We start from the raw sequence: 13,095 nt of genomic DNA, 5'->3' as shown, positions 1-13,095 counted from the left end.
AACTCAAATCATACCATCGGGTTCGTTATTGTGTGTACTTTCTGTTTATCGTTCATGCGCAATGATACGAAAATAGAGTACCATTCGGTACCCCTTGCGCATCTAGCATATCTAGTGGTTATCAATCTGAAGCGGAGTGTGGGGAGCACCCGTGACGTCACAGTTGTAGTGCATTGTTTTTAAATATGGCTGACTGAGCAAGAGACGGGAAGTTTGATAGTGAGCTAGCTAGCGGTCTACCACGCTCTGTTCCTGTGCTGCTAGAAACAGTAGATCGAGAGTTCAACCCCGGGTTGGGGCGGAAGAGATTATCCTTGTAAAATAAATCCCCCTCCTCTCTCTCTCTCTCTCTCTATATATATATGCCACACGTGTAGTTGAATATTTACGACTTTGTTAGGTATGGGGTTTAAGCTCTAAGCTAGGTTTTAGTCAGGCGCCCCATCACTGAAATTTGAACACTTGCAACTTTAACCTGATATTGCAAAAATGGGGTTGTTGCAATTGCAAATTTCCGTTTTGCTGTTAAACTACCACTTATGGAAGAGTAGCATTTAGGCTTCACTGGTGGCTTTTTTTTTCTAATTTGCATATAAATAGGTGACGCAGTTTTTTTAGTCGCTCCAGTATCGCCAGAAGAACTGTTGTATCATTTTATGAATGAATATAATCAGTTTGAAGAAACTTTTAGCTTATGAATCATTAACTTTTGGTAATCAACTGTTTGTTTATCATTTGAACATCTGGATTCGTATGCATAAAAATTCTAAGAATTTTCTTAAGTATATACTTAAATTTCATAAGCACCATTCTTAGCTAAGTAAGATACTTAGATTCCGTTGCATAAAACTTCTAAGCAAACATGCTTAGTGATTCGTAGCTACACATATCGTAATTTACTTAGGTACACTGTTGCCATGTCAATAAAGTGACTTCCGCTTTCACTTTAATGTAAATATACATAATTTTTGATAAAGAAACAAAGAAATAAAATAATGAAAATATAAATAATATTAATTTAAAAAATCACTTTCCTGTTAAAACTATGATTTCTTATATTTTGATCGATTTGATCGCAATTATTCCGTTTGATATCGATGACATATCTGCTCGGACAAAAAAGATGGTACATGTATACTATGGAAAGCCGTAGGGTACCCCCACATTATTATTATTTTTTCCTATGTAATTATACCAAAAATAATTATCTCATCCCAAAATAAAAAATCTTGCTTCTTCTTTTTTTTTTTTTTTTTTTTTTTTTTTTTTTTTTTTAACATTATTATTTTCCTACAACAATTATAATCTTGTCCGTCCATGTGTACTCATTATTTTTATTTTGCCCCTACATTATAATAATTATTCTCACTTTACAATTATAATCTTTTCAGTTAGTACGGAGACATTATTTTTATACACCTCCAAATTATAATCTTGTCAGTCGATTCGTACACATAATTTTTATTTTGCACCAAGATTATAATTATTCTTGCCTCAACAATTTATAAGACTTCACCTCCTGTAACAATAATGTACTGACTGAAAATAAATAAAAATGTACACGCTTAAAAATTATAATGTACCAAGTCGACGTTATAATCTTTGCAACAATAATAATGATGTGCGCCCTTGTTCGCAATTATTTTTATTTTTCAACAGGAAAGATAACTTCTTTTCTAGTGACAGGAACGAAAACTCTGTCCTCCTGTTGAAACAATAATTATGTTGAGACGCGACTATAATTGTGACTGCACACATTATTTGAAGCGTGAAGGAAATATTATCTTGAGCGTGGAGAAATATTATTTGAAGCGTGGAGAAATATTATTTGAAGCGTGACGGAAAACAAGCGTCGATGCGAGGGAGATCGTCACGTGAAAAGGCCATGTGCGCTGTTCGATCATGTAAACAAAGTGGAAGACAGAAAGTCCAACGTTAGCTAGGCTATAAGAGGTAAGTAAAGACTAATCATTAATGTACATGTAAATGACTGGCATCATTCAGATAATGTCTCTTGAATCAGCTGTCAGTTTATTGTAATTAAGCTAGAGCTACCGAACAAACAGGTAGTTCGAATTGCCTCAGACAGCTGTCAGAAATAGATCATGTGCATAAATGTGAGATTAAGCACATACTAGTACTTTATTAAAACCACCTGCCTGATTAAGCGCATATAGGGACGATCATTTGATTGGGGGGGGGGGGACTGATAGATTAAGAAAATAAATATTTTAACCTCTACCCCCACCCCTTTATGAAAAGGTGGTGACCTTAACATGGTGAAAAATGTTTTTCCTAACCAAAATTATTTCTCATCTACCATGTCTACTACTTTGTACATGCCATAATCATACTCGTACATGTACCCGTTGATATTTTTTAGATTTTGCATACAGTTTGTCTTTCTGCCACAGATTCAAAGAGAATTCAGATAGAAAATGGAACTATTGAACAATAAATTCTGCCTGGAAGCAAGAACTGGGGATTACAGTGCAAGGGATACCCGCTGCTCTATTTCAAAAGTTATTGGTAAGGTGATTAAGTCCTTGATAAATATCATTAAAAAATATAGCCTTTGTTAACAATAGACAACTTAAACATTTTCCAAAAAGTATTTCTCTTTGTGGGGAGAATCTGGGTTCAGCTGGAATGAGGGACTGTTCTCCCTTTAAGCCAATTAAAAAATTATAATGTGTTTGTTTTTGGTAACATGCCAAAAATATTAGGGAAGGTAGGTAGGCGATAACTTTTTTTTTTTTTACTTTGCTTTTTATTAGCTCACCTGAGCCAAAGGCTGAAGTGAGCTTTTCTAATCACATTTTGTCTAGTGTCCATCTGTCTGTAAACTTTTCACATTTTTTACTTCTTCTCAAGAACCACTTGACCTACATGTATTTCAACCAAACTTAACAACAAAGTAGCCATGGGCAAAGGGGGTTCAAGTTTGTTCAAATAAAAGCCACACTTCCTTCCAACTGGAGATAATTACAAATTAATTTAGTGAAAAATTAATATCATCTTTTAAAAATCTTCTTCTCAAAAATCTGTGGTCCAGGAAAGATGAAACTTTTGTGGAAAAACCCTCAGGTAGTGTAGATTCAAGTTTATTTAAATCAGGGGTAGGGTGGGGCTATAATGGATTATCAAAGTTTTACATAGGAATATATAGGGAAAATTTAAAAAAATCTTCTCAAGAACAGCAAAGCCATGATTAGTCATATTTATATGGAAGTTTCTTCAGATAGTGTAGATTCAAGTTTGTTTAAATCAAGATCCCTCGGGGAAGGTTGGGGCCACAATGAAAGTTAAAACTTATAGGAAAATAATCTTTAAAAAATCTTTGAAAGCCACAATTAGTCAAATAAATATGGAAGTTTCCTCAGTAAGTGTAAATTCCAGTTTCTTCAAATCATGCCCCACCACTTTAGGGGTAGGTTGGGACCACCAATATGTATTTAAACTTTTCAATACTGAACTGATTTCTGCTTTTTTTCTCCTAGCCACAGTGCTCGGGTGAGATATATGGCCCTTAGGGCTCTTATTTTGTAAGCATCAGTCAAATATTCAGTATGCCGCTGTTTTTTTTTTGTTTTTTTTTGTTTTTTGTTTTTTTGGGTCATAGTCATATATAAATAGTTAAATACACATATGAATAAAATGTACACAAAACAATTGTACTCATTAAAACACTTGGATAGACATGTTTTAAAAGTATCATGGGGGACATCCTTGCAATGCCAGGGGTCCTGGGTCCTGGCTAATTTCATGTGATATTTTAAGTCTTGCTTCTCTCATTGAGAAGCACCAATCAAATTGAAGCTTTCAGAAATATTTAGATATGATAATGTAAACAGGAAGAATCACCTGTTACAAGTTGTTTATCATAGAATATGGCTTAATGTGATTGGTTGAGAGATGAGAAAAACAATGGATTTGAAAATTCCCCTAAAGATAATGCTACAGTCAGCCCATGATAATTATGAATGAAATTGACCAGGGGTCCCATGCAATGTATTGAATCAGGGCCCCTTGGCATTGCAAGGGGGGGGGGGGGTGTAGCCAGGACAAGTCACTTCAGATGCATGACACTCCTAACCATTTTACAAGGGTCTGTTTTTCCTAGGGGGTCAAAGACCTTTTTATTTTTGCTTATTTTCTTAAGCATTTAATATTTTTGTAAATTCCTTGTGGGTCTCCTGTAGATTTATGCTTACTGTATGCATAGCATAGGATTAATATAATTATGTACTATTTAATGTAAAATGTTCAGGGCATAATTATTAATAGTGTTATTGGTTTTGTATTCATCACTCATATAACAGAATGTCTTTTGGCAGTTTGCCTTATATTATTCATCATATTGTGTACATGAATAAAAGATAGAACAAAAAATTTAAAGCCAAACTCCGTTGACCACAAAAAAAAGGACTTGTGACAAATGAAATAAAATGTAGATCATAGATGCATTATTTCTCAAATCCATCAGCCTGGCTTGATTTTCTTGAACTTGGGTCTCTTTTTCTGTTTTGACCTGGAAGTTCATCTGATCCAATGGTTCAAGAGAGCTTTTTTGATCCCTTAAGGACATACGCAACGTAGTTTGAACTTTATTGTCGTTTTCCTTGGAGTTGTAGAGTTCCAATGCTTAAAGGAACTGTGTGCTACATTTTAATGTCTATATATTCTGTTGTACACTTCTTCTTAAACAAGTTTGGATAAACATCTAGAATATATGTTTAGTAATTTTCGTATATTTTTCTTTGAATATTATACAAGAATTTTGCCTCAATTGGTGTCTTTTCAAAACCCCTGGTATTATTAAATAAAAATACTCCACCAAAGGAATTGTCAAATAAATTGCACCTTGAATTTTACAATGAAGTCTATGGGGAGTGCAGGTTTTATTAAGATATTGTAAGAAGTAATTTGAATTTCATGTAGAGCTCTTGGTGAAAATTTGCATAAACTCTCTCTTTATTAAAATATGAAATAAAATGAATCATTTGCCACAGATATTTTGATAAAATTAAATTTTTGGGTTTTTCATCAAGGGCAGATAACTCTTCAAAAAATGTTAAAGTGCAAAATGACCAGCTTCTTTCATGTTATCAGTCATGTGAATTTGGTTCATTTCCCTTTCATCATTATCTAGCAATACATTTTTAACTAGTTTAAAATGATTCAAAACAGTTCAAAATCCATTCAGTATACACTGAATACCTTAATACATGTATCAGACTTTCTCAACAGAACTACTGGACCAGTTTTAACTAAACCTGGCACAAATGAAGGAGAAATTTATTTTCAATGAGGAGAAAACTAAAAAGTAATAAAATTTAAGTAAACAATAAATCAATTCATTTTGGCATGAAGACCGTTGGTTTCACTAATAGGATGCTTCCTTTTCATACTAGTTATCATGAAAAAAATTGGCAGGAAAAAAATTCTCCATCTCAGGTTTCCCTTGATTATGCATGGTAATTATAAAAACTCTAACTGTGTTTCAAACTTTTTATTTCAGGGAATTTGTGATAGAAGATTGTGCAGATCTGGACAAAAATTCAATGTGAATAACTTTGAAGAAAGAAGTCTTGGCAAATTTCAGAGAATTTTTGATGGAAGAATATGTGTTGTTCCTGAACATTTTGCACATGAAATTTGTCCTTTTGACATCATTTGACACTAATTTGAAGTGATGCATTTTTGATAAATTTGTACATGTATATGAAATACTCCATTTAAAGTGTCACATCTGTGTCTCAGGTTACTGCTGATAAAGTGGGATCTGCATTAGTGAACAAACTTGAATTTCTGCATTTATATTGATTGCATTTATGAAATTTGTATTTATATTTACCAAAGTACCAAAGAATGTGTTAAAATTATATGAAAATGGATGATTTGTGATGATTTTTTATGGTATTTTCTTGGATCTGAATGTCAAACATATAAAGGAATGCATGTTGGAAAAGCTGGATTGACTTCTTTGAGCTCTGCCATACATGTATGTACATGCGATAATGGCATTTTTATGTATGTATATGGCAGCTTATGGTGAAGGTCGAAGTTTTTCAAATTCATGTCAAACTCCAAGGTCAAGGTCAAGAGATCACAAATGTTATTATCCAAAGACAGGTCTTGTCTCAAGAAATGTGCAAGTAAAATACGAAAGCCCTAGCACTTACCTTTGAAAAGTTATGGTGAAGATTAAAGTTTTTCAAAAGTCGAACAACAAGTTCAAGGTCAAAATTAATGGTGGTCATGGGAAGGTCTTGTCATAAGAAATATGAAGCCCTAGCCCCAACTGTTCAGAAATTATTGCCAAGGTAAAAGTTCGGTAAAATTTTACAAAAATGGGTCAAACTCAAAGGTCAAATATGTTGGTACCCAAAGAAAGGTTTTGTCACAAAGAATACACATGTGAAAAATGAAATGCATAGCTCCAACAAAACAAAAGTTATGGGAAAAGTTAAGTTTTGGGGACATACATACAGATAGACAGGGCAAAAACTATAAACCCCTGAATCATCTTTGATTAGGGGGGCATAAACAACACTGATGTATTATACAGATTTGTTCGCACTGTACAGGAACCAAATGATGGCTATAATATGGGGTCAAAACTGAAAAAAGGTAAAAATTAGGAAAATTATGCATTTTTTTTGTATAGTGTATATGTGTCTGATAATCCATAAATACATGCACGCATTTTAATGTAAAAATGACAATTATGCAGTACCTCATGCTTGACCATGAGAAGAAATTCACACTCAAATTTAGTATTCAAAAAAAAAAAAAATTACATGTAAATGTAATGTGAAGCAGTCACCCATTCAAGGGTTAAACAGGCTCGACATTGCTTAACTTGTCTAATATAGAGGGAGATTTTACCGCATCACTAGAAAAGCTAGCTCACTAGCGACTCAGTACAAGTTCCCTATATACTGTCTGATACATTGGTACATATTTCCTAAAAATATAAGCACATAACAAAATTAAAGAAAATTGTTTATTATATTGTTTCAGTCTGACATAAACCTTTTTTTTTTCTTAGATCAATTTCAATCCGCACAAGAGAGAAATGAAATATCTCTAAATTTCAGTAACATATCAGTGTCCTGTTTGTGTATGTACATGTGGGATTTCATCTGCTATTGCATCTGTACATATTCTGTATTGGTAATCTTGAAATGCTTAAAGATTGATGTCATGGATTCTCAAATTAGATAAATCATCTAGTCTAAAACTTATAGGCTCAGTGTAAAAGATCTAGTAGTACAGAATTAAGTGATAGCAATAAGTCTGGCAGTCTATAAATCCATCCGAATTTAAAAAGATCTGTCTCCTTCTTCAGATCCTTTTCTTTCAAACAAAACATTTTTCAAAATTGGTTATGACGTCATCCATAGGCATTTCTGAAATATAACAATACTATTACATCACCTGATTGTTGATCAATGAAAAGGACACATAACAAGAGGCCCATGGGCCATAATGCTCACCTTAGACACCTAATAATGCTCACCTTAGTCACCTTGTTCCTGGCTGAAGAATTTAAAAAAAAAGTCCTTTATTCCAATGAAAAATTACCTAATATTGTGGCCTCACCTTAGCCTAAAGGTTTGTAATTAAAAATTTACTTGAACCCCATAACATGTTCTTGTGTCCTTCCATCACACTTTGAACTTTTATATGCTGATACATATTGATGAGAGCTACTCAACATTTTTTTACCTTGACCTTTCCTTTGAACCTGACCTTACTTTTCTTAAATTAGAGTGTTAAGCTCAGTTTCAAGAGCTATTTAAGATATTTTTATCAAATCTTATATGCTGATACATATTGATGGGACCCATTCAACTTCATCAACATATTTTTGATTTGACCTTTCCCCTGACCTTGACCTCATTTTTCTTAGATTAGTAAGTAGCTCTATTCAAGAGATTTGGATCAATCTTCATATGCTTATACATATTGATAAGAGCTATTCAGTTGCATAAATTTTGTTGATCTTGACTTCTCTCAATTTCTCTCAATTTTGTGTTAATTGCTAAGCTCAATTTTAAAGAAAAAATTGTGATTTTTTATTCAAACTTCATATGCTGATACATTTTGAAGAGTGTTATTGAACTGCAACATAAAATTTTGACCAGGACTTTTCCTTGGACCTTGATATCACTTTTTTCTTAAATAACTATATGCATGTAACACAGTTTCAACAAAACAATTCCATATGCTTTTATGTAAGCTTATGCACTGATGCAAAATTTGTTAAGAATTTATCAACTTTGTTCAACCTTTTTACCTGGACCTTTCCAATGACCTTTTTTTTTTCAAGATACCGGTATTATCATCAAACTTCATACACAAATGCAAAAATGCAAATTTTCATGATGCATGATAAGCCCTAGTAGGGGTATTCATGTCCTATGGTCAAATTTCTAGTTTGTAGTATATTCCCATGCAAATTTTTAATCCCATACTGTGGCTCCATCCTCTCAAAGGGCAATCTCCTATGCAGAGTTGTCATTCGTTCCTCTCTCAGACACCTCTGCAATGGGCTCGCATCAAGATTTTGACATTATAATGTAAAAAACATAACATTCCCAGAATTATTTTAAATTAAATTAATAGTTCTAGATCTACTTGGAAAGTAGCTACCTTTAGGAACAAAATTAGTGCAGGCATTTAATTAAAATGAATTTAAACAAACACACTATTTTTCATGTTTATCACTGTGATATATGCGAGCAGATGACAGAGGTGAATGTATGAGCCGATGGTAGAGTGCTCAAAGGGGTCTTATTTGACTGAAAATGAAACTACGCTATGCCAAGAAGTTTTCACATAAGTTTTAATTTTTCTGCCTAGTGGTTCTTAAGAAGATTTTCAAATGACACCGTCAAACATTAATTTTCTCTTTATGACCTCCCCTTGGCTCTTCATTTGAAAAAAATTAAATCCTTTCCACCAAATATTGTCTAGTGACAAATTTGGTTGAATTCTGGAAAAAAAAGTTGAAAATGTGAAAAGTTTACAGATGACTCAACATTTATGAATGATAGACAGATGCCAGACACTCTTTAATCAGAAATGTTCAGTTTAACCTTGGGCTCAGTGAGCTTAAATGTACAGTATTTAATAATAATTATAAAGTAGATGTCTGTTTTCAATATATTAAGAATGTAAATATAAATATAGCACCTACTATATTATCCACATCCTAAAATTTATATATTCTGCAGCATGTTTTTTTTTAAATTGTACTGCAGAATATATCAATTCTAGGATGTACATAATTTTCAAAAATTCTGATTAATGTAAAAATGTGCAATTACTCTTTAGATTTTCTTAATGCCCCCCCCCCTTTCCTGGCTAAATCTGCCACTGTGATAAATAAATCAATTTCTAATTCTTTTGAACACTGAATGTCCTTTTTACCTCTGTGCCATCCATAATTCTTTGAATGTAAAATCCTTTTCTTTCTTTACAACACTGTTTTCTTTTTTTTTAAACCTGTATACTTCTATAAATCAAGATTCTTTGTATAGCTCCTAAAATAAAATGTGCAAATTATTCTTTAAACAAGAGGCCCATGGCCCACATCGCTCACCCGAGCACTTTGGCTAGGAAAAATTGGAAATCAGTTCAGTATTGAACAGTTTTAAATATATGAGTGGTCACAACCTATGGGGGGCATGATTTGAACATACTTGAATCTACACTAAATGAGTATGCTTCCATATTTATTTGACTCATCATGGCTTAAGAAGATTTTTAAAGATTATTTTGTCATAAGTTTTATCATCTATTGGGCCCCTCCCTACCCCCATGAGTCCTGATTTAAACAAACTTGAATCTATACTTTAAGAGAATGCTTCCATATAAATATGACTAATCATGGCTTTGCTGTTTTTGAGAAGATTTTTTAAATTTTCTCTATGTATTCCTATGTAAAACTTTGATAATCCATTATAGCCCCACCCTACCCCTGGGGGTCATGATTAAAACAAACTTGAATCTACACTACCTGAGGATTTTTCCACAAAAGTTTCATCTTTCCTGGCCCACAGATTTTTGAGAAGAAGATTTTTAAAAGATGATGTTAATTTTTCACTAAATTAATTTGTAATTATCTCCAGTTGGAAGGAAGTGTGGCTTTTATATGAACAAACTTTAACCCCCTTTACCTCAGGATTGTTGTTAAGTTTGTCGAAAAAGGTCATTCAAGCAGTTCTTGAGAAGAAGTCAAAAATGTGAAAAGTTTAAAGAGATATGGACACCAGACAAAATGTGATCAGAAAAACTCACTTCAGCCTTTGGCTCAGGTGAGATAATAAAAAGTAAAGTAATAAAAAAAAGTTATCGCCTACCTACCTTCCCTAACATTTTTGGCATGTTACCAGAAACAAACACATTATAATTTTTTTATTGGCTTAAAGGGAGAACAGTCCCTCATGCCAGCTGATCCCAGATTCTCCCCACAAAGAGAAATACTATTTTGAAATATGCTAAAGTTGTCTATTGTTAACAAAGGCTATACATGTATTTTTTAATGATATTTATCAAGGACTTACATATGTGTAGTCACCTTACCAATAACTTTTGAAATAGAGTATCGGGGATCCCTTGCACTGTATTCCGCAATTCCTGCTTCCAGGCAGAATTTATTGTTCAATAGTTCCATTTCCTAACTGAATTCTCTTTGAATCTGTGGCAGAAAAACAAACTGTATGCAAAATCTAAAAAATATCAATGGGTACATGTACGAGTATGATTATGGCATGTACAAAGGAGTAGACATGGTAGATGAGAAATAATTTTGGTTAGGAAAAACATTTTTCACCATGTTAAGGTCACTACCTTTTTATAAAGGGGTGGGGGTAGAGGTGGCAAATTTTGTCAAGTCAGATTATTTATTTATTTTTAGCATTCACAGGACAGAATATTTATTTCCAGTTGATCTAAAAATGATTATTTACTTTCTTTTCTTGTCCAAAATCAGAAAACCACTTAACCACATGCAAGAAGGGTGTGTGTGTGTGTGTGGGGGGGGGGGGGGGGGAGGGGGGATATCACAGTGACAGTCATGGTCTGACAGGGTCATTGTTTTCCTTTATTTCTAGCAATGCCAGTGGATGAAGTTAATTTACTTAAAAATCAAGGTTAAAATATTTATTTCCTTAATCTATCAGTCCCCCCCCCCCCCCAATCAAATGATCGTCCCTATATGCTCTTAATCAGGCAGGTGGTTTAAATAAAGTACTAGTATGTGCTTAATCTCACATTTATGCACATGATCTATTTCTGACAGCTGTCTGAGGCAATTCGAACTACCTGTTTGTTCGGTAGCTCTAGCTTAATTACAATAAACTGACAGCTGATTCAAGAGACATTATCTGAATGATGCCAGTCATTTACATGTACATTAATGATTAGTCTTTACTTACCTCTTATAGCCTAGCTAACGTTGGACTTTCTGTCTTCCACTTTGTTTACATGATCGAACAGCGCACATGGCCTTTTCACGTGACGATCTCCCTCGCATCGACGCTTGTTTTCCGTCACGCTTCAAATAATATTTCTCCACGCTCAAGATAATATTTCCTTCACGCTTCAAATAATGTGTGCAGTCACAATTATAATCGCGTCTCAACATAATTATTGTTTCAACAGGAGGACAGAGTTTTCGTTCCTGTCACTAGAAAAGAAGTTATCTTTCCTGTTGAAAAATAAAAATAATTGCGAACAAGGGCGCACATCATTATTATTGTTGCAAAGATTATAACGTCGACTTGGTACATTATAATTTTTAAGCATGTACATTTTTATTTATTTTCAGTCAGTACATTATTGATACAGGAGGTGAAGTCTTATAAATTGTTGAGGCAAGAATGATTATAATCTTGGTGCAAAATAAAAATTATGTGTACGAATCGACTGACAAGATTATAATTTGGAGGTGTATAAAAATAATGTCTCCGTACTAACTGAAAAGATTATAATTGTAAAGTGAGAATAATTATTATAATGTAGGGGCAAAATAAAAATAATGAGTACACATGGACGAACAAGATTATAATTGTTGTAGGAAAATAATAATGTTAAAAAAAAAAAAAAAAAAAAAAAAAAAAAGAAGCAAGATTTTTTATTTTGGGATGAGATAATTATTTTTGGTATAATTATATAGGAAAAAATAATAATAATGTGGGGGTACCCTACGGCTTTCCATAGTATACACACTGGTAAAGAGCAAAATCAATCAATCAAACAAAAAACAAAAAAAAAAAAAAATTGCACGCCGAATGAATTTCTATATTTAAGTCGCTCGGTGGAAGAGAAGTCTTCCACGGAGGATACTACTTTGAAGAACATGAAGAAATTTAACATCACAAGCAAGACATTGCGAACTCGTAGAGAAAATGTGGCACAATTGAGAGGGAGGGTGAATAAAACTTTATTAGTTTTGAAATTGAATGGTATTTTTTGGAGAATAAAAGGACATAGTGTACAATTTTTTCCACGACGAACTTAGGTTTAATTCGTTTATATAATGACATGCATAATATTTGGCGCTTTTTCTGAATACAAAGTCATTAGAATTTCTCTCTCTCTCTCTCGTTACTTAATCAGTAGTTTTGAGCTATCTATATTTTAGCTTTTTTATTATTGACAATTATTAATACTAGTGATATAAACCTACAGGGTTTAGAACGGACATTTTATTTGAACATTTTAAACTTGGATTATATTCATATCCTAATCATTTTAGTTATTGATAGTGAACTTATTAGTGACAGTAAAAGTTTATTAAACAAGGATGTACATTATAAGTGTACCACATACAGTGACTTTATAATTGGAAAAGGGACTTTACGTTCATGAACTATAATTATCTTGTTAGAACAAATTGGATTTTGTTGCTGGTACAATGAACTATAACTTTGTAAATCATTTTGTAATGGAATTGACCAGAATAGACCAATCAAGTCCATCGATACTAAGTCATAAAATTTGAACGGAAATGTAAAGTTACTATTAAGATTCTTGATTAAGAGTAATAAAATTGGGAACTTTGAAGCAGATAAGTAAAAG

The 13,095-nt window shown here is 32.9% G+C and overlaps 2 long non-coding RNA genes across 4 annotated transcripts; one reads left to right on the top strand and one right to left on the bottom strand.

The window, feature by feature from the left end:
* Positions 1–1,759: 1,759 nt before the first annotated feature.
* Positions 1,760–5,898, top strand: LOC133179760 (uncharacterized). 2 transcript variants are annotated; one of them, XR_009720147.1, is made up of 3 exons: positions 1,760–1,953; positions 2,415–2,529; positions 5,522–5,898. It is a non-coding gene; the product is annotated as an uncharacterized LOC133179760 (long non-coding RNA). The 2 variants fall into 2 exon arrangements; XR_009720148.1 differs by having other exon boundaries at positions 2,384–2,529.
* Positions 5,899–6,995: 1,097 nt separating this feature from the next.
* On the bottom strand, positions 6,996–10,687 carry LOC133179952 (uncharacterized). 2 transcript variants are annotated; one of them, XR_009720209.1, is made up of 3 exons: positions 10,597–10,687; positions 9,442–9,554; positions 6,996–7,415 (listed from the first exon to the last, which is right to left on the bottom strand). It is a non-coding gene; the product is annotated as an uncharacterized LOC133179952 (long non-coding RNA). The 2 variants fall into 2 exon arrangements; XR_009720208.1 differs by lacking the exon at positions 9,442–9,554.
* Between the last annotated feature and the right edge of the window lie 2,408 nt (positions 10,688–13,095).

This window comes from Saccostrea echinata, unplaced genomic scaffold (genome assembly GCF_033153115.1).
Source record: "Saccostrea echinata isolate AGI-Se365-2 ecotype Australia unplaced genomic scaffold, CSIRO_AGI_Sech_v1 ptg000005l, whole genome shotgun sequence".
Classification (NCBI taxonomy): Eukaryota; Metazoa; Mollusca; class Bivalvia; order Ostreida; family Ostreidae; genus Saccostrea; species Saccostrea echinata.
This window is presented reverse-complemented; position numbering and strand designations above follow the sequence as displayed.